Source organism: Apodemus sylvaticus, chromosome 22, assembly GCF_947179515.1.
Source record: "Apodemus sylvaticus chromosome 22, mApoSyl1.1, whole genome shotgun sequence".
Lineage (NCBI taxonomy): Eukaryota > Metazoa > Chordata > Mammalia > Rodentia > Muridae > Apodemus > Apodemus sylvaticus.
In genome coordinates this window covers 35,540,987-35,562,535 of record NC_067493.1, presented here as the reverse complement: position 1 = coordinate 35,562,535, position 21,549 = coordinate 35,540,987, and the positions used below count along the sequence as shown (strand labels likewise).

At 44.1% G+C, this 21,549-nt stretch overlaps 1 pseudogene; it reads left to right on the top strand.

The window, feature by feature from the left end:
* Positions 1 to 20,866: 20,866 nt before the first annotated feature.
* LOC127672499 (transcription factor BTF3-like) lies at positions 20,867 to 21,336 on the top strand (annotated as a pseudogene).
* Positions 21,337 to 21,549: the final 213 nt, after the last annotated feature.

Below are 21,549 nucleotides of genomic sequence, written 5' to 3'. Positions count from 1 at the left end.
TCTGCTATAGCTTACAGGCAGCTTTGACCAGCAGTGTCTCTCTATAGCTATTCTGCTAGTAGAACCTTGAAGAGGGAACTCATGAATCTTTTCTGTTTCAGGGACTTCCTGAGACCTACGAGGTTCATTTACTTTCTAAATCTTAAGCCTCCCTCCAGGAGGGAATGAATGGTTCAATTTGGAGGAAATGGCTACACGGCAGTGCATTTTACACAAATAAAATCACCTTTTCTACTGCACTGATTTCTGAAGTTCCACCCAACTTCTTCCAAGCAAAGGACAAACACTAGGAATGGCTCTACAGGAACAGAGTTGGGATCAACCAGAGCCACAGTCATTGAGTAAAGGAGCTATGAATAGATGTGGTGGAACTGTCTCCATCACTAGGAGGTCCATCATCAGTCTTCAGGACTGACACTCTCCATTCTGAGGGGCACTGTGAACTGCTGTCAGAGTAGAAAATGCCTATTCTACCTCTGTCTTCTGGATCTCAGAAGCACAGTTTGAAATTTCAGACCCACCTTCTGTTTGTGTACCTTCCATCTCCAGAACAAATGATAACATTTGCATTCTGCTTTCAAAACACATGGAGAGCAGCCATTTTAACCTCATTCTGTATCTCAATGGCCTCTATGCTGGCTCTCATTTCCTCCATGGCCAACATGGTTAACTGTAGATTCTTTACAAAGAATGGTGTGCTGGCTGACTGGCTGACTGTCATGGTTTTGTTAGCTTTCTGAGCCTGGGTGGGAGAGTGGTACTGTCCCTGGGGTTATCATCTATCCAAGGATGCCTTCCTAGTACCACCACACAACACATAAGCAAAGTCACATACAATGTTTCCCTTCAAAACTACCATCGTTGGTCAGTGCAGTTTCCTGTTTAACTTTGCAAAAGGCAAGTTGGATCTAAATCTGACTCTTACCATTTTCTCCTTGCTTCTTTTTTATTCCCCTTTCTGGAATGTGTGTGGGTGTTTTTTTTTTTTCTTTGTCCTTGAAGTATAAGAATTTCAGAGACATACTTCTAGGTGTTGATCTGTTTCCATTCTTCCTGCCTGGTGCCTTTTGATCTGCAGATGTAGAGGGTTTTTTTTTTTTCCTCAGCTCAAAAGCAACTTTTTCTGTTGTTTCTCTGAGTACTGCTATGTCTCCCTGTTCAGTGGCAAAGGTTTTCCACAGACTGAAGCACTATTGTCTGTCACCTGAAGTTATCCTTACCTCTCTTGAGTTCCCCATTTCTGATGATTCTCTCCTGTGCTGAGCAGTGTGCTCAAGTTAACATCCATTTGGCAATCTGTAAACGGGCTGTATGGATTTAAATCGGTCAGAATTCTACGTCCTCCTTCCTCTCCAGCTCGAAGCAATTTACTCTCTTTACATGGGTAAATTCCAAGGTAGGCATGGTGGTACACACCTGTAATCCTAGCACTTAGGAGGGGGAGACAAGAGAATTATGAGTTCGAGATCATCCCCAGCTACATGGTGAGTTCAAGGCTACAGTGGGCTACACGAGATACTGTTTCAAAAACAGAACCAAAAGGGTAAGTTACACCCATTTTGACATGGAAATGGCAGATGGGGCACTACTTGGACTCCTAAGTTGCAAGAATCAGCCATGAATCACGTATAGCGAGACAGAATGTCAGAAACTTCTAGATACAAGTGTAACTACTCTAGTTCTTTTGCACATTCATTATGAAGCTGGTCTCTGATCTACCAAAAAACAAAGCAAAACAAAACAAACAAAACAACCACAAGTCATAGAGAATTGGATCAGAAACTGGTTCTTGGCTGGAAAATGACATACACTGTCATTGATTATAATCAACTAGTTTTTGTCGAGATCAAACTAGGAAGGGCCCTGGCCACATATTCATTACTTCCCCAAATAAGTGATACACTTGTTTGTTCTCTTACCCACATATGAGATGCAAGAGCTAACGAGTACTCTGGCTGAATTTTAAGTGAATTTACTAATCATGGCCACATTAGAGGGATTTCAGTAATTTCCAGTTGTACTTGTCATTTCCCATATGGGAAAATTCAATGGAGAATATGTCTCAGGGCTGGGGTGATGTCACCACTGGTCACATAGTTAAATTGTTTGCCGTGTGTCTTAGATAGAAATTTTACTATGGTGATAAAACATCATGGCCATAAACAACCTGGGAAGGAAAAGGTATATTTCAGCTTACAAGTCTCAGGTCACACTCCGCTGCTGAGGAAAGTCGGGGAAGGAGCTTAAAGAGGACAGGACCCTAGAGGCAAGGGCTGATGCAGAGGCCATGAAGGAGTGCTGCTTACTGGATTGCTCCTCACAGCTTTAAATCTACTTTCTTATACTACTCAGGACCCACCAGGCCAGGAGTGGCACCACCATAGTGAGATAGCCCCTCCCATATCAATCACTAACCAACCTAGTGGCAACCTAGTGGGAGCATTGTGTCAGGTGGACATAAAACTAGCCAGGGCACCACCAGGTAAGCACAATGAACTGACTTTGGATCCCCAGCACCCATGTGATAGCCAGGTACAATGGAGCACACCTGTAATCCCAGTGCTGTGGAAGAGAGGGGGGCGGGGGGATCCCCAAAGCTTGCTGGCCAGCATGTACAGCCAATCCATGAGGTCCAGGTTCAGGGAGAGACTCTTTCTCAAAAATTAAATGAACAAAATAATATTATATATTATACACCATATATCATATATCATATATCATATACCATATACCATATATCATATATCATATGTCATAAGTCATATATCATACATCATATATCATATGTCATATGTCATATGTCATATATATTATATATTCATAATTATTTGTATGTTTATACACACAAACTTACACACACATTCACACACACAAACATTCACACACACAAATGTATACATGCACAAACACATGCACACACAAATATATACACAGAATATACACACAAACACGCCTACAAACCTACACAAACACGCCTACAAACCTACACGCCCATACACACAAATATATTTTTAAGAAAATACGCATCTAATTAATATCCCTTGTTGGGATTTCCCAGAGGTCCCCTGAAAACCTTTCTTTTTTCTGTATGCATGTATGTGTGTGCATACATGTTCGTACGAGAGGTTGTATATGTATATGCAGGTACACATGCACATGTATTCATGGGAACATGAGCAGCAGAGAACAAGCGTGGCTGTTTTTCCTCCAGTGCTGTTCACCTTGTGTTTTTTTGAGATAGTCTCTCACTGCCCTGAAGCTCATCTATTAGGCTAGACTTGCTGGCCAGTAAGCAAATGAGGTCTGACTATCTCAGTGGTTCACATCCTTCTTAATGCTGCAACCCTTTATTTCAATTCCTCACGTTGTGGTGACCCCCAACTATAACATTATTTCTCTTACATTATAACTGTAATTTTGCCTCTGTTGTGAATTGTAATGTAAATGTCTGATATGAACACTATCTGATATGTGACCTCCAAAGTGGTCGTGACCTACAAGATGAGAACCACTGGTCCGGGACAACACATGCAGGCCATCATCAGATTGTTATGTTTGTCTCTGTTTGTTTATTAATATGGCGTCTAGAGATTGAATTCAGGTCCTCACACTTGCAAGGAAAGCATTGTACACTCTGAGCCATCTCCCCATCTCCACTAGTGAAGAGTGTTCCCTGACTATTGTGGCTTCTGTTTCTCTCACACTTCCATATTTATCCTATGTGTGACCGACTGAGTGGCTCCTGCAGACATCCAGAGAGAGAGAGGAGACAGGAGATAAAAAAAAAAAAGGGAAGGAAGGAGATAAGAAAGGAGAAAGAGACTCTTCTGTGTCTCTGTTGGCTTTCAGACTATAGAAAACAATCTTAAGAAGTTGGAATTTTCCAAAATGCCACGCTTACTGACAAAGAAGACTAAAGCCTGCCACAGGCAGAAAGGAAAGTTTTTTCCTTGAAAGACATCTTGCCAAACATCTTACTGAGGCAATTTGGGGACAGTGGTGGGCGGGGCCTGCAGTGGGCAGGGCCACACCTGGGCCAAACCTAATTAGGTATGCATATCTCTAGCTCTCTGTTCAGGACTCCAAGGATCTAGGAGGGACACATCAGCTGGGTTTCTTTATCCCTCTTCTCAGTACAACCACATTAAATCAAACTCCTTTTTCTGTTTTTCACTATTAATTTGGATGTCTTATGGCAGACGGCCATCAAAATATGGTTTAACAAACCACACAGACCGTTGACAAGAAAGGTAAGTTTTAGAGAAGGCCACCTGGATTACAGCCCTAATAAGAAACTAAGGCAAGTTCGGGACTCAGACAGCCTGTTAGAAACACAACTGTCTCATTGTTAGAAACATAACCTTTCATTAACTTCATAACTTACTTAGGATGCTCAATAGTACAGATTTAAACTTTTATGATATTTACCAACTGGATTACTTTGTTTTGAGTGTGATGTAGGCATGCCCATGCTCACATGAGTATGTAGACTGTAGGCACATGTATGTGCATGCATCTAGGTTAGATTGGTCTATGGGTATTTCTATGGGGGCTCTCTTGATTATTTGAAATACTCAACCACTGTGGGCGGCACCATTCCCTAGGCAAGGCGTCTTGAACTGCATAAGAGTGGAGAAGGCCAGCTAAGCAGCCTGTGCATGTGTTAACTAATTTCACTCTGCTCTTAACTGTGGATGTGATATGATGTGAGGATCTGTTCCAAGTTCCCTGCAATGACAGAATGTGAATTGTGAGCTGCTTTTGTCAGATGCGTCACAAGAAACAAAACTTAAGCAAAAGTTAGAAGTGGCATTAGAAGAGCTGCCCAATTCCCGAATCCCAAAAGCAGACCCAAAGTGAGTGCCATCCTCTGCTCTTTTTAAGTCCATACCCTATTCACATTGTATAATCTCCATCGGAGTCTGTGCACGCAACACAAGCAGCAGTGAGAATTTCCTGCCAATCATGTTTACCCGCCATCCCTTGTTTCCTTAAGCCCAAATTGAATAAATCACACGTGCAGTTTAATTCCTAATCAAGAGGCCCTCGGGTGTGACTTCAGAGACATATTTTATGGCTCCTTCCTGCGTCAGGTATGAAAATGAAAAATGTCTCACTCATCTCGCCAAAATGTGCATACACAGTAAATCACAGAGGTTTAACAATGAAATGAGATCTCAGATGACAAAATATGAAAGGAGGGACCTGACACTGTGAAGGCAGGAGCAGGGGAATCACCTACAAAGCTCTGGTGTTTGAGATATGTGTACTGTTAGAGTGAAGTGGGGTGTTTCTTCTCCCCCTGATTTTAGTTGCTGTTGTTTGTTTGTTTACGGTACTGGATAGATAAGTATTTTACTACACTCCATCACCTCCACCCCTCACTAGGGAATTCGATGCAGACACCCTACCTCTGAGTCAGAGCTCCAAGCCCCTCCCTGGGGGATTCTAGGCAGGGGCTCTACCACTGAGCCACGCCCCCAGCCCCTCACTGGGGGATTCTAGGCAGGGGCTCTTCCACTGAGCCACGCCCCCAGCCTCTCACTGGGGGATTCTAGGCAGGGGCTCTACCACTGAGCCACGCCCCCAGCCCCTCCCTGGGGGATTCTAGGCAGGGGCTTTACCACTGAGCCACGCCCCCAGCCCCTCACTGGGGGATTCTAGGCAGGTGCTCTACTGCTGAGCCATACACCCCAGCCTAGTAGATTCTAAACAAGTACTTTTACCACTGAACTATATCCCAACATCTCTTTCTAGTTATTTTCATAAACAGTTTTACTAATTCTCCCAGGCAAGATTTGGCCTCACTCTATAGTTGGAGATGGCTTTGAGCTTGCAACCATCTCTCTTCAGTCCCTCCAAGTTCTGACAAGCACATATAGCTTGCACAAGTCAGGAAGTCTATAACTGAAGAAGAGAGGCTCATCTCCACAAATCAGTGAAGAATCTAACCGGTCCTGTCCTCCTTAGTCTGGTAGCCCCCTACTATGTTGCTCATAAAGCTAAGACTGTCCTGACTCTGGTTTGACTAATCTTAATTGTCAACCTGATGGGATGTAGAATTGCCTCTTGGGATGTCTATGAGGGTGTTTCAAAAAAGGTTTAACTGAGGAGGGGACAGTGATGTCCAATAGACTGAGATCCCAGACTGAATCACAAAGGAGAAAGTGAGCATCTCTCTGCTTCCTGACTGTGAATGCAATGTGACCAGCCGTCTCTCGCTCCTGCTACCATGCCTTGCTCACCATGATGGACTGTGCACCCTCAGACTGTGAGCCACAACCACCCCATCCTCCATTAAGTTGCTATTAATAGGTTTTTGTCACAGCAGCAAGAAAAGTAATGAAAACCAATGTAACTGTTCATGTGTTGAAAACTTGAGCTCCAAATTCATGCTAATGAACCATATTTAGGGGTGGGGCCTTTGGAAGTAATTAGAATTAGATGAAAACATGACATAATGGCCTTAGTGAGAGATGCAAGAGAGCACGCCACTCTGCCTTGACATGTGATCCTCTCTACCTCAGGATACCCTTATCAGAATAGATGCCAGCTCTCAGGCTCGGGAGCTCTGAACTGAACAAACTTTCTCTCCGCTATAAGTTATAGCCTTGGGGCTTTTGTGATAGCTGAAGAAAACAGACAAAGGCCTTTATCAACAAGATACCTGTCAGAGCTGTTCCCCGGGGTGGCTCTGTTCACATCACAGTTCTTTTTTCCTTCTGATCTATTTCCGGCCCGCATCAGGCTTACAGTGGCAGTTCCTAGCCTCCTTTTGCCTTGCTTACCAATGTAAAGTAACTCATTCTCTGATAGTTGGCTTCTCACTCAACCTTGAGAGCCCTTTGGATTTTATTGACCAAGCTGGAAAGCATCTCTGTCTTTTTTAAGTCCTGGGGAGGGTTGGTGTCTCAGTCTCCTCTTCTTGATCAGAAGTAATGGGAAAGAAGGAAAGGTCTTCTTACATAAGCTCACTTCAGAGAAAATTGTATTTTTAATTAGCCAATTTGCCACTTAGGAATGATGTCGGGTTGATCGTAAACCCAAACCACAGTGACTAAACAGGATGGGAGTTTCTTTTTCTTGCACAAGTTCAGAAAGAGGCCTCCCAGAGATGGTATGACCCTTCTGGGGTGCTGTCAGAGGCCTCCCAGAGATGGTATGACCCTTCTGGGGTGCTGTCAGAGGCCTCCCAGAGATGGTATGACCCTTCTGGGGTGCTATCAGAGACCCAAGTTTCTGTTTCTATCATCTCTTAGTGGGTACCACCTGTTGCTTGGCAAATATGCAGCCGGCCTCCTTATCACATGCAAGCTTCAAGAAGAGTCTAAAAAGACTCTTCTGCTGGTTTCCATGTGTGAATTGATACCTCTGACATCACTTGTCACTGCGGGTCTTTCTTATCATGTCTGACAGTTAGCTGGCTTTCATCTGGAGTGACAGTGCTAGAGTCCATGATTCGGTGAAGAATGATGTTCCAAACTCAAATAGTATCCAAAAGCAAAGAGCGTTTAGTTGGCTGAATTTCCCCACATGCAGGAGTCTCCACATTTGGGAACGGAGACACCTAACAGACTTGCAGGCCCAGCTTTTACTGTCAGCTAGGGGAATTCAGGGCAGGGGGTGGGGGTGGGGTGTTGTGCCCTTTCGCCTTGATTGGTTAGCTCTATCTCTCGGGGTCTGACTGATTCTACAACTGGTTAGGCTCTGGAGACTTCCCAAGGGGTTGCTAACTCATTCTAGCTACCTAATCTTACTTCAGGCCAGATGACAAGGTGTCCTTGGATTGGCTGCCTGTGGCTGTAGTTAGCTGACCACAGATTCCTGATCTGGCTTCTAATTCCTGAGAAACAGAAACTTAGGCCTAACTCTCCGAAACTGCCAGTGTACAGTCTGTCATGGAGTTAGCCTGGCTCTGGATAATTCAGTCCTCTCAACAGGACAACAGAGGGTTGGATCTCTCTCTTATTGAGGCATACCCTGAGATGGATAGTCCTTCTGGGTAAGGATTTTATTAGAAGACTTATGAACATCATAGACATTCAGACACACAAGAGCATTGGCTCTGAGGAGGACTCAGTCCTCAACACCATAGGTAGACAGACAACATGGCAGAGTCTCTGATGACAGCTGAGGCCTACAGGGTAGAGTGGGGGGCTGTGTGTGTGTGTGTTTAAAGCTCTCAGTCAGGGGTGTCTCTGATTATTAGGTATGACATGGTGAGGAGAAGGGAAGCCAGAAGTTTTGAGGATGTGGGGGAAGGGAGGAAAAATAACACATCTGATAAAGGTGTACCCACTAAATGGGGGTGTTGCTCCCAGCAGTGTTGACTGTTTTTGATGTCCAGACGGTCTGCTTAAGAACTCACAGAAAGGCATTTGGTGGGGATGGGGTATCTGTCTGTCCATGCAGCAGCAAAAATACCAGAATCAGCACTAAGAATCGAGAGCTGTGAATTGCATAACTTGAGAAGTGCCTTGGTCTGGGTTCTAACTCTAACCACTTAAGCTCAGGCTCCTAGATGCTAGAATTATTAAGTCTCTCTTATTCCAGCACCCAGCTTGTTGTATATTGTTATAATAATGATAACAAACTTACACACTAGCCAATTATCTTGTTTATTTGGTGACTTGGAAGAAATGCTCCTATAACTAGAAATGTGTGTCTTCAGAACACCAAGGTTCACTGAAGATGCTTCTTAACTTGCTTTATTTTATTTTTTATGTAAAATGTTTGTGGGTGTGAATGTTTTATTTCTGTGTACATATGTATACAAAAATTATGCCTGCAAATGTCACAAGAAAACACAAGAGCCCTGGAAATGGAGTCACAGATGCTCATGAATTGCCATGTATGTATGGAATCCAGGTCTTCTGAAAGAACCGCCAGTGCTCTTAACTGCTAAGCCATCTTACCAGCCCCTTGTTTTTAATTATGTGTAGGTGTGGGTGTCTGTGTGTGAGGAGGCACGCATGCATAAGGGTGCCCAGAGTCCAGAAGAGGACATCAGATTACCTGGAGCTGGAGTTATGATGCTAATAACCCTCGGAATGTGGGAGCTGATCATTGGTCCTCCCCAAGAGCAGCAAATGCTCTCCACCACTGAGCCAAGTCCCAGTCCCCACTGAAACTTCTGCCACCAGTGATTGGCCCTTCATAGGTACTTAATAAATATTTGTTGGCAAATAAATGAATTGTCCAGAGCAACAATGTTCTCTGAGAACACAGATGGAGTCAAATCCCTGACATTAATCAATTCAAGACAGCAAGAGGGCTGGGGACATGGCTTTGTGATTAAAGTACTTGCCATGCAGGCATGAGGACCAGAGTTCAGATCCCCAGAACCCACATAAATGCCAGGTGCATGTGGAGACTTGCCTGTAATTCTAACCTAAGAAGGTAGACATAAGGGATTCCCAGAGCAAGCTGACTGGAGAAACTATCTTATCCACAAGCTCTGGGCTCGATTGAGAGACCTTGCCTCAATAAATAGCATGTAAGAATGATTGATAATGATTCCCAGCATCAACCTCTGACTTCCACCTACATATATATCCATGTATGTACGCTAACATGCATGTGTGCCTACAAATATGCTGATATGCATACTTACACATGAAAATGGAAAAAGAAAAAAAGACATGAAGAAAGAGAAAGAGTGACAGTCCCAGTGAGTGTCCTCCCATGTTCACTGGCCCATCCCAGAGAATCCAGCACATCCCAGAGAATCCAGACTGAGCAGTTGAGTGTTGACTAGAGACTGTGCCAGCATCTCTACCAGCCACGAGAAAGGGTTCAGAGACAGCAGCAGGAGGGAATAGAAGGGAATATTTTGCCATCAGGCTGTTAGGAAACAGGGTTTCTCACTAGTTTAGGACTCACAAAATAGCTTATGCTGGCTGGCCAGGAAGCCCCAGGGATCTGCCTGTCTTCTCCTGTCCAGTGATGGGCATTTGTTTGTTTGTTACTTTGTTTTCTTTTCTTTTGCCTTTTGGGTTTTTTTAGGCAACATCTCACTATGTATCTATGGCTGTCCTGGAACTCACTACATAGACCAGGATAGCCTTGAACTCACAGAGATCCTCCTACCTCTGCCTCCCAAGTGCGAGCTTAAATGTGTGCACCTCCATGCCTAGTCCCAACATTGCTTTTTTAAAACTTGTGAGTCTTGCTCTTGTTTTGTTTTGAAATAGTATCTGTAGAAACACAGGCCCGATAAAAGGTAAGAAGCACTGAAAGAGTAGGTTAGATATGGTAGAGATGATAGAGATACAGAGGTAGATAGATTAGATGGATAGATAGATAGATAGATAGATAGATAGATAGATAGATAGATGGATGGATGGATGGATGGATGGATGGATGGATGAATGGGTGGGTGGGTGTATGGATGGATGGATGGGTGGATGGATGGATGGATGGATGGATGGATGGATGGATGGATGGATGGGTGGGTGGGTGGATGGATGGATGGATGGATGGATAGATAGATAGATAGATAGATAGATAGATAGATAGATAGATAGATAGATAGATAGATAGATAGATAGATAGAAATATGATATAAATAGGTTGATAGATATGATAGATAAGTAGATGAATAGAGATGATAGAGATGATAAAGATAATAGATATGGTAGAGATAGATAGATATGATAGAAATTGGATAGAGAGATGACAAACAGATTTATTAAGTGAGCCAAATCATACTGGAGACACTGAGAACCTGGTACTCAGTCCCTAAGGCCGGGTCCTCAACAGTCAGAGTAATTCCAGAAAAGATCTCTTAACAGGGGGCTATGACCTAAGGTCACTCAGTTCACCAGGTGTCTGGAAGTTTCCTGGACAGCCACGGATCCATGACAAAAGCTTCAAAAAGCTGGCTATACTGTGAGCATAGGAATGGGCGGTGGCAGCCATGAGACAATCAACAGGGAGGCACAGGGATGCCAAGCCAGCAATGGGATGATCGTCTGCCTTGGACATACGCTTGGGCTGCTACCCAAAGGTGCTGCCTGCAACTAGAGAGGTTCACCCCACAGCCATCAGGACAATTCTCCGAGTGAGACTCCCCGGGCAGGTAAATCTAATTTATGGTACGTTGACATTAAAACCAATGAAGATAGGAAGTTTCTTAAGATAGTGTTGTACCCTCTCAAGATAAGCACATAGGAGTACAAAGACAAAATTTAATGTTCTTAACCATGTGGAAGTATAAATAAATAAATAAATAAATAAATAAATAAATAAATAACTCGCTTTATTTCTTTAAAATCCTGTAGCCCTGAGGCTGGAATTGCTATCTAAGTTTCATAGTGCAAAATAGTAGCTTGACTATGCTAAATGCATATTTAAGGTAATAAAATGTATAACATGTATATATATATATATATGTGTGTGTGTGTGTGTGTGTGTGTGTGTGTGTGTGTGTATAACATGTACGACAAATGCACAAATGTAGTATATTTCTCTCTCCCCCTTCAGTATGTGTCTATACGATAACCCAGGCTGGCATTGAACTCAACATCCTCCTGCCTCCACACTCCAAATGTTGGACTAACAGGCCTGTACCATGCTAGACTTACCCATTTATTTTTAGTCAACTAAATTGTGAAATTCAAACTTCCACATTGGGGATTCAGAACATGGCCTGAGGACAGCTCCCCAGTCTCTGCCATCACCCAGCAAGGGAAGCTGGGCCTGTCAGAGGAGGAAGAGTGGGACCAGGGGAACAATAAGCAAAGATGCTCTGATGAATTGCTGCTCCAGCCCTGCGTGTTCACAGGACTCTTGTTTTTCTCTTAGAAAGAGGTCTCCAATACATTAATCAGGTGATGCATTTTTGCTTTCCATAGAAAGCTCATATTGCAATCAGACCCATATTTCTAATCATATATAGGCCTGTGTAAACAGTAAGAAACAGAGTCAGACATGTAACTGGTGCCTTGGCCAGGCCTGGGGCAGAGAGTCTGTTTAAATGCAATCAATATTCACAAGGGAAGATGACAAGACCTTGCGCAGTGCACAAGCAGGCAGAATATGGATTTCCACTTACAAGTCAGCATGGAGCCGTAATTCACCTCAGATCAACCCGAGCGAGAGGGAAGCATGCTCTACGGAAGCAGGGCCTCCTTGCTGACTGCCCCCACCCCAGGACACTCAGTGCAATAACCAACTTCTCCTCACACACACCTCATTGGAGCCCGGAAGTGGAAGCAGGCGCCTGAAAAGAGACTGGAAAGGCTGGAAGATGCCATTGATTAATAGGAATCCAGGAAGAAAAGTCTGTTGGTGCTGGAAATAGAAAAATCTACATTACATACATAGGTGTGTGTTCGTATGTGTGCATATGTATTCTGTGTGAGACTTTTCCCAAGGGGATATGACACATTCACGTCTACTCACCTCAAATAGCGAACCCACAACAGACCAGAACAATAATTATATCAAAGGCAAATGTGGTAAACCAGTGAGTTTATGAGGTTACTGATTGGATTACGGAGTCACTTTTAAGAACGGAGATGACTCAAGCACAGCTGCAGTACCAACAGCCTCCCTTCCCCACCCCACCCCACCCCCAGCATTAGTGACAGCTCATGAAAGCCACGACCTTGGAGCTCTCCGCATGACTTGTGGGTGTCTGGACAAGTTGAGTCATCACCTCTTGGCAGCTGGACTGGTCAGAGTCTCCTTCCCAGGCAGTTGTGTGCTGTTTCTAGAAGCTTGGGGCCCTCAAGATTCTTGAAAGATTCAGCTTCCCCTGATGTGTGCTGTTGGTTTCCTACCTGAATCCCATGAGCTTCCACCGTCCTTCCTGGAAGGGAGGTTTCAGTCGGAGGAAACTGCTATCTAGCAGTGGATGCCTGTGTGCCTGAGGGCAGGGGGAGGTCAGGGTCGGTGTCTTCCCCAGTCCTTGTCCACCCTATTTTTCAAGACAAGGTCTCTCACCTGTTTGGCTAGACTGGTGACCAGTGAGTCTCGGGCATCCCTCTGTCATCACCTCCCCAGCACTGGAACTACGGCCATGCGCTGACGGGCCTGGCTTGTTTTAATATAGATTTTGAGGGGGCCAAGCTCACATCCTCACGTTCGCATGGCAAGCACTTTACTAATAGAGCCAACTCCCCAGCCAGTACGTGCTTTTTGAAAAACATGAAATAAGCATAATACATTAAGGACTTTAAAATTGGAATTATGAATTATGTATGCTCTCCGTGCTTTAAAAGTCTGGACGGTTGAAGCAAAAACTAACATTCGGGGTTTCCTCAGCAACTGAAATCTAATGGCTCAAGCTTGTGATCCCAGCGCTTAGGAGACCGAAGCAGGAGAAATGTGAAGGGTAACACAGAGAGATGTGATCTCACAGAATGAAAAAGAGGGTGGGGGTGGCTGGAGAGATGGCTCAGCAGTTAAAAGCTCTGGCTGCTCTTCCAGAGGTCCTGAGTTCAATTCCCAGCAACCACACGGTGGCTCACAACCATCTGTAATGGACCCAATGCCCTCTTCTGGTGTGTCTGCAGACAGCTACAGGATATTCACATACGTAAGATAAATAAATTAATTTTTAGAAAGAAAGAAAGAGGAGAGAAGGAAGAGAATGAAGAAGGGAAGGAAGGAAGGAGAGGAGAAAGAAGGAAGTGAGGAAGAGGAAAGAAGGGAAAGGGGAGAGGGGTTAAAAAAGGGGGGAACCAGGAGGGAGGGAAAAAGAACTAAAGTAAGAAGAGGATGAAGGAGGGAAAAGAGGGGGAGACAAAGAAAAGTAGAAAAAGAAGAGGTTTAGAAGGGAAAGAGCAGGGGCAAAAGAGGGATAAGGAAGAGAGGGAAGAAGGGGAAGAAAGAACTAAAAGAATGTTGGAATATATATAGAACAGAGAATAATGCCACCAAGGCAGACATTCAAGGGTGGTGGCCACAGGTCACAGCAGACCTGGAGCCAACAGAAGTCAGAAGCAAGAGAGAGGTGTTATTCAGTTAGTCTTGTTTCTGTAGCAAAATACCTGACAAAAAGCCACCTCTGGAAGGAAGGGCTTGTTTTGGGCTCACAGTTTAAGGGGACGTGGCTCATCCAAGTGGGGAGGGCATTACCTCAGGAAAGAGGCATCTGGTCACATCACGTCTACAGTCGGGAAGCTGAGAACAAGGAGTATGGCCAGCCTATAAAACCTCAAGACCCAACTCCTGGGACATACTTCCTCTAGCAAGGTCCTAAAGGTTCTGCGACCTTCTCAAACAACAAAGCCAGCTGGAGACCAATGATTAAATAATATGGGGGACATGTCACATTCAAACCATAGTAAGAAGGCATCTATGCTGCAGCCTTGTGAGAAAGCACAGATCTGCCATCACCATCCTTTCCAGACCTTGAAACTGAGATACGATTAATACCTGTGGTTGTGGTCACCAGTTTTGATCAGTTGTTACTGTAGCTAGGAAAGACTAAGACACCCCCTTTCTTTCCTCCCCCGGTTCATCTCCTACCCATAATTCAAAGCCTGGGGCCAGGTGCCTCATCTGGTCAGTTGTGTTGACATGTGAAAGCTGGCTTCTGAAACTCTGCATCCATTCTGCAAACAGAGAGCAGAACAATTGGCTAACAGGACCCCTAGACGAGCCTCGGTATCTCTGCAGCATCTCTTGAGATGCACAGGTTGATGAGTTTGAGACCTGTTCAAGCCCAAGACTCAAATCCAGTTGCAGTATGAGTTGTAGTACTCTACTGCAGCAGAGGGACCTCAGAGTGTCAGGATCTATGTCATGTGAAGTTCTATGAAAGAAAACATTAGCTCTGCTTAGGTGGCATCTCAGCTTAGGTGGCATCTCAGCCCCCATGGCCACAATTCAGTCATAAATGAGGAAATAACTTCCTGGATTCTCAGATGAAGCTGTTTCAGGATTCTGGTAGCTATGGCTGAAAGCCCAGTCACTGATTTCAAATAGCACAAAATGATCCTTTCTATGTGAATGGAATATATATAGATGGGACCAGCCATCTTGGGAAAATAATACCCAGAGTTGATAGATGCCGGATGTTATACACTCAGTTAAGTGTGGTGTGGTTGGTGAGATCAAGGAATGTCTGGGATACATGATGAAACCATTTCTCAAAGAAAGACAGAGAGTAGAGAGGGACAGAGAGTGAGTGATACGCTACGGATAGAGTGAGGAAGGAAGGAAGGAAGGAAGGAAGGAAGGAAGGAAGGAAGGAAGGAAGGAGTGGGAGGAAAAAAATAAATACAAATCTTGAATATCTGTGGGAAAGAGAAATTAGTGTAGACTGTAACCTTAGATTATGAAGAGTTGGAAAATTAAGGTTTAGAATAGTCTAGAATTTTAGTTTTCATATCCCAAGTAGAATCTCAGTGATTTTCTGAAGTTCACATCATTTTAAACTCTTCCTTTGAACAAGCAGCAGGCACTATAATTATCTTTTTGTCAAAGTAATGTCTTAAGACCCTTAAATTTCAGAGCAATTAAGACTCCCCTAAACGGAACAAACTAACAAATGTCTAAGGTCAGACGTGCAGGTGTGGCAATCAGCCTCATCTTAGCGATGAAGACAGTGGTGTTTCTTGATCCACCTGCAGGTGTCAGAGGTGGAACAGCTGAGGAGGATGGATGAAAGATTTCCGGTATAGTGAAACAGGTGTCGGGAAGTTACCTTGGACATTTCAAGAAAACCAAACAAGGGGCTGGGAGGATAGCCAGTTAGAATGGTGTTTGTTTTGTATGCATGAGGAATGAGTTCAGTACCCAAAACTCCACTTTAAAAAACCCTGGGTGTAATTGTACACACTTTTAACCACAGCACTAGAGACAGTGGCAGACACAGATGGATCCCTAGGACTTGTTCAGCCAACATAGCCTAACTTAGCAAGCCCCATGATAGTGGGAGACACTCTATCAAAAAATAGGGTAAACAGTGCCTGAGCAACATATACCAGAGGTTGACCTTTGACCTCTACATATGTGTACCCCTGCATATGTGTATATATGATCGCACACATCCCAGAAAGTTTAAAAAAAAAAAAAAAACAAAGGATGTAGGATTAATCAGACTATCATTGAAACAGACACCTGAGAGAAACAACATCAAAAGAGAAAGGACTTATTTTGGCTTATGATGTCCCTGGTCAGCTGGTTCCATCAGTTTGGGCTTGTGGAGGTCAGAAGACCATGGCAGAGAAGGCATGAGGGAGGAAAGCTGTTCACACCGCGACAGCCAGGAGACATACAGGAGAATGGAAAAGGAACAAGGTGTATACTCTAGACATATTTTAGACCCGGAATGCATGTCCACTTGCTTCTTTCCTCCCTGCACAATGGAGATGTTGTCTATGCTTTTCTATATTTGACCTTCTCAGTCCATAATGCTCTGTGCCATGTGGTAGGGCAGACCCCCGGTGACCTACTTCCTCCAACTAAACTCTACCTCCTTCCTCTCTCTACCTCTCAACCCTGTCATGATCTTGAGTCCATCAAGGAATTAAACCATTGGTTAGATCAGAGCTCTCAGGATTCAGGATCAGATTGCTTTACCAAATCTCATAAGCTCCCAACCAAACGTTTAACACTTGAGCCTTTTATGAGAACACTTTAAGGTTATCAGTGCCCTTTGAAAGCCAAGTCCCTCCATCCCTACTTCATCCTTATCTTTTCTTATACTATCCATCCTCTGATACTGAACTTTCTGAACCAACAAGGTCGATTGTAGGGAAACAGCATCTCCACTTTGCTGGGAGGAGGTATTTGATTGGCTCATGGGTAAGCCCCAAGTAGACATTGGACTGTAAAGGTGGGCAGGTGTCTTATGAAAGGCATATAGCGCTTGTCTTGCCATTTCCTGACTTGGCATGGGTCAAGAAAGGCAGTGGATCAACTGAGAAGATGCAGAACCATGATACTCAGACATCCCAAGGGTACCTATAGCACAAGTCACAATAGGGAATCCAGGCTAGCACGACATTCTTAAAATCAGCGGGATGCTAGGACAAGGGCTCAGTTACAGAGTACTCCATCCATGGCTGCTCTCAATCTAGTTGCTGTGGAAGCTGAAGACTAGAACCTGAGCTTCCTATTCTGGGGATGGCCTAAGACACACTATTAACAGCCAAGAGGAAAATGAGAGAGGAAAAGAGAAGCTTTTCTAATCAATAATAATATATACACAGTATATGCCAGCATAGAATGTTATATGTAACACGTATTCAATTACTATATCTCATTTTCTCATGAATTATGTTCTTTTAAGTAAGTTCCTGGAAATGAGAGCTAGGAATGGCGAAGCTGGAAAAGCACTTTGCCACATGTCCTTGCTAACTTTAGTTAACCAGCAAAGCCCACAGTCATCTAAGGAGAACCTCAAGTGAGGAACTGCTGAGATCAGATTGGCCCGTGGCCATGTTTATGAAGGTTTGTCTTGGTTATTACTTAATATAAGTCGGCAAAGCCCACTGTGGGCAGCACCATCCCTAGGCAGAAGTGTAGGGCTGCATACGAAAGCACGAGTCTGTGAGTGAGACTCGGAGGAAGCCTTCACACAGATTTCTTCCACAGTTCCTGCCTTGAGTTCCTGCCCTGATGTTCCTAGTGATGGATTCTGACCCACAAGTGTAAATCAAATCAAACTTATTTCCTCCCCACATTGGTTTCTGTCAGAGTGTTTTATTAGAATAAGAGACAGTGCTAGAACATCACATAAGTATAAAGACTTGAGTTCAGACCCCCAGAAGCCTTGTGAAAAAGTCAGGCATCTTGTAATCCCAGTCCTGAGGATGCAGAGACAAGCAGATTTCTGGAGTCTCTTCCTTGCTGAATCAATGAAAAAGAGAGAGAGAGAGAGAGAGAGAGAGAGAGAGAGAGAGAGAGAGAGAGAGAGAGAGAGAGAAGAGAGTTTTAAATAATGTGCTAAAGAATAACTGAAAAGGGAAAGGGACCTGAAATTGACTTCTGATCTCCACATGCACAAATATGCACACACACACACACACACACATATGGGCATACATCCACTTGTACACAAATATGATCATGTGCATATGTATACACAGAGAGAGAAATATTCTAGCAATGGAAATTTAAGAACAGCAGAGCAAATTATTTTTTCCCAATGTCAAATCTTTGAACCTACAAATCTTTTACTTGGCAGGATCAAGGTTAAATGTAGTTAAGTTTAATATAGCTATTTATTATTGCTGCTGTTGTAGAGTTATTGCATCCAGAATACAGCACCCCTCTTCAGGAAGGCAAGGAGACTCCTTAAAACATTGTAAGGAACAAACAATAACAACAAATACAGGGCTTAGAAAGTAAACAAAACTCCTAAATCTCAGGAAGCTCCTGAAACTTACAGACTCATAAGGAGCCTCCCCAAGGCTCTGTAAGCAGTAACAGTTTCTGGGAAGAGCGGCTCTCTGGCCACCCCAACTATTTGCATGTTATTCTTAGAGCCCTTCCCTGGGATGAAAATTTCATGAGTCAGAGCTCATGCAAAGATGGTCTTTTCAGTGAAGATCCTGCTTTTGAGTCATCCATGTTCCTGTAAGCAACATCTCACACATGTTCCATGTGTAACTCTACTGGTTCACTTTTCACCTGCCTGAAAAGAATAAATGTTTGTCCACGTCTCCCCCAAGGAAGTCACACAACAGCTAACTAATCAGAGTTAAAACTGAAAAATTATTCATTAACTACCCAATCAGCATGAGGCTGTAGGAGTGTGATGGGTTGGCCCATTTTCAGCCAAGGCAACCTGCAGATGGCCCCTCCTCGCTCCTCAAAGAACTGACGAGGGTCATGAAGGACTTCTGTACTCTTGGCTGAAGAACTCTTTCTACAAAGAAACTATCAGCATGAAGATTCACTGTTTAGAAAGTACATTCCTAGCCGGGCGGTGGTGGCGCACGCCTGTAATTCCAGCACTCTGGGAGGCAGAGGCAGGCGGATTTCTGAGTTCGAGGCCAGCCTGGTCTACAAGTGAGTTCCAGGACAGCCAGGGGTACACAGAGGAACCCTGTCTCGAAAAAAAAAATTAAAAGAAAGTACATTCCTGGTGGCCACTGGAGCACTCTGACAGTTCTACAACTAAGGCAGTGTGCCCACTGATGTGACTGCCCAACTGATGCAGAAGGGGAAGGCAGATGTTGAGAGTCTTATCTTCTGTGAAGCTACTCTTCCTCAAAACCCTTCAGCTTCATCCTCTGTACTCCCTACATTACAAAGGTCCAAAATTCTTTGCAATCTGAACACAGTTTCTCATCCCAGCCCCCCTACCTCCTGCAACACACCATGCCCCCCAGCTATGTAAAACCAACCTCCTTCCCCCTAACATAACATTCACAGGTCATGTGGTGTTTGCCACTGCACTATTCTGTCTTCCCTTCCCCTCAGTCAACACAGTTCCCCGACTCTATAAAACCAACCTCCTCCCCACTAGCACACCATTCACGGGCCCCGTGGTCTTTGCCCTGGGTTTTTCCTTCCACTCTTTCCCTCAACCCAACCACTGATTCAACCCATAAGACTCAATCCAGGGCTGGAGATGTTCCTCAGTAGACAGACTGTTTACTTAGCATGCATCAAGCATGTTTGATCCCCAACTCTACATAAAGAATTGAGTCTCAGGACTGTAGAAATAGATGCAGGAAGATCAGAAATTCAAATAATTCCCAGATACATAGAAAGTTTGAGACCCTGTATTTAAAAAAAAAAAAATACCCAATCCAAATAGGACTTGACCCTATGCCTATAGGCTGGCTCCCTCACTCTCTCTCTGGGTTCCAAGACTCATTCTCTAGCCCAACATTAATGACTGCCCTACAAACTCATTCTCCTGTATTGCAAACTCATTCTTCATGGAGTCCTGAACGGCTTGAGGACAAGAATATATTCCGTGTTTCTCATGCTCACGGGAAAGCTTATGGAAATATGATTCAGAACAAAACCAGCCAGCAAGTACTTTGAAATGAATTGCTCTGGAAGGAATGAGTATGTTCCCAGTCACAAAGGGTTTCCCTGGGAGCCTTTGAGTCTGCAGATGACACTCGTCCTGCCATTCTTTGTTTTGATACAGGCATGACCCCATCTAATGGCATTCAGAGGCCCCGTCAATCCACTCATTTGGAAACACTCTCCTTGATGCCACCATGTGCTTCAGCACCAGGGATTTCTAACACAACTGAAAGGGTGAATTGTACAAGCAACACATGCACAGGGCTGGGTGAAAGGTGGTATATGCTTGGGCTGGGAGTGTAGTTCAAGGGTGGAGTGATTGGGTTCCGTCTCTGACAAAAGAAGAAGGTGTCATGTGACACTATTCCCTGTGGATGTGAACATATCTCTACTCACTCTGCATAAGGAATGGAAAACAAACCAAAGTGAGAATCCAACCATCAGAGTCCAACTTGATGAAGCAATGTGCTTATTGGAGTTACCTACAGGAGTAAGGGGTTGGGGGGTGAGAGGTGATTTAGAGGAGTGAAGATGGTTCAGGGACAGTGGCACATCAAAAAGTCCACACTATGAATGACACCTAATAAAGCATGGAAAACTGGAACACAATGAGCCACTTGCAGGCAACCCAGCAGGACTGGGGCAGAGGTGTCTTCTCCAGGCAGCTCAACTATTCTGAACCTCTTCTAGGCAATTAGGCTTGTCTGAAACTAGAGTATCTGTCAGAAGTCCTTACTGTGTAAGTAACCTTGAAATAGCTCTAGCCGCCATCTTGAGTCCCCCTGTGTGTGTGTGTGTGTGTGTGTATGTGTGTGTGTGTGTGTGCCTTGTCTCAGCAGGTGTGCCCAAGATTCCCTGAGCATGAACCTTATTGAACCTTATTCCCCACCGCACGTCGCCTCATTTCCACTCCGACAAGATGAAAGAAACAATCATGAACAGGAAAACCTCACCAAACTGCAGGCCCAAGTGCCCATTGGTAGGAAAGGAACTGCTCGTAGAAAGAAGAAGGTGGTTCACAGAACAGCCGCAGATAATAAAATACTGCAGTTCTCCTTAAAGAAGGTAGGGGTAAAATACAGCTCTGGTATTGAAGAGGTGAACATGTTTACAAGTCAAGGAACAGTGATCCATTTTAACAACCCTCAGGTTCAGGCATCTCTGGCAGCAGACACCTTCACCATTACAGGCCACGCTGAGACAAAGCAGTGAACAGAAACACTTCCCAGCATCCTCAACCAGCTTGCTGCAGACAGTCTGACTGGTTTAAGGAGACTGGCTGAAGCCCTACCCAAACAATCTGTAGATGGAAAAGCACCACTTGCTACTGGAGAGGAGGATGAAGTTCGAGATCTGCTGGAGAATTCTGATGAGGCAAAACTGAATTGAAGCGACTTCTGAAGAAGGTGACACCTGCAGAAGTTACAGGAGCTGCTATTTTATATCATGGCTGCATTTAAAAAATGTTTTTGTTTATTATGGATCTAATAAAATGTAGATCTCTAATATTTTTAAGCCCAAGCCCCCTGGACACTACAGCTCTTTTCAGTTTTCACTTATGCCTAATTCATTCTTTGCAGCAAATTAGGCTGAAGAAGCCTG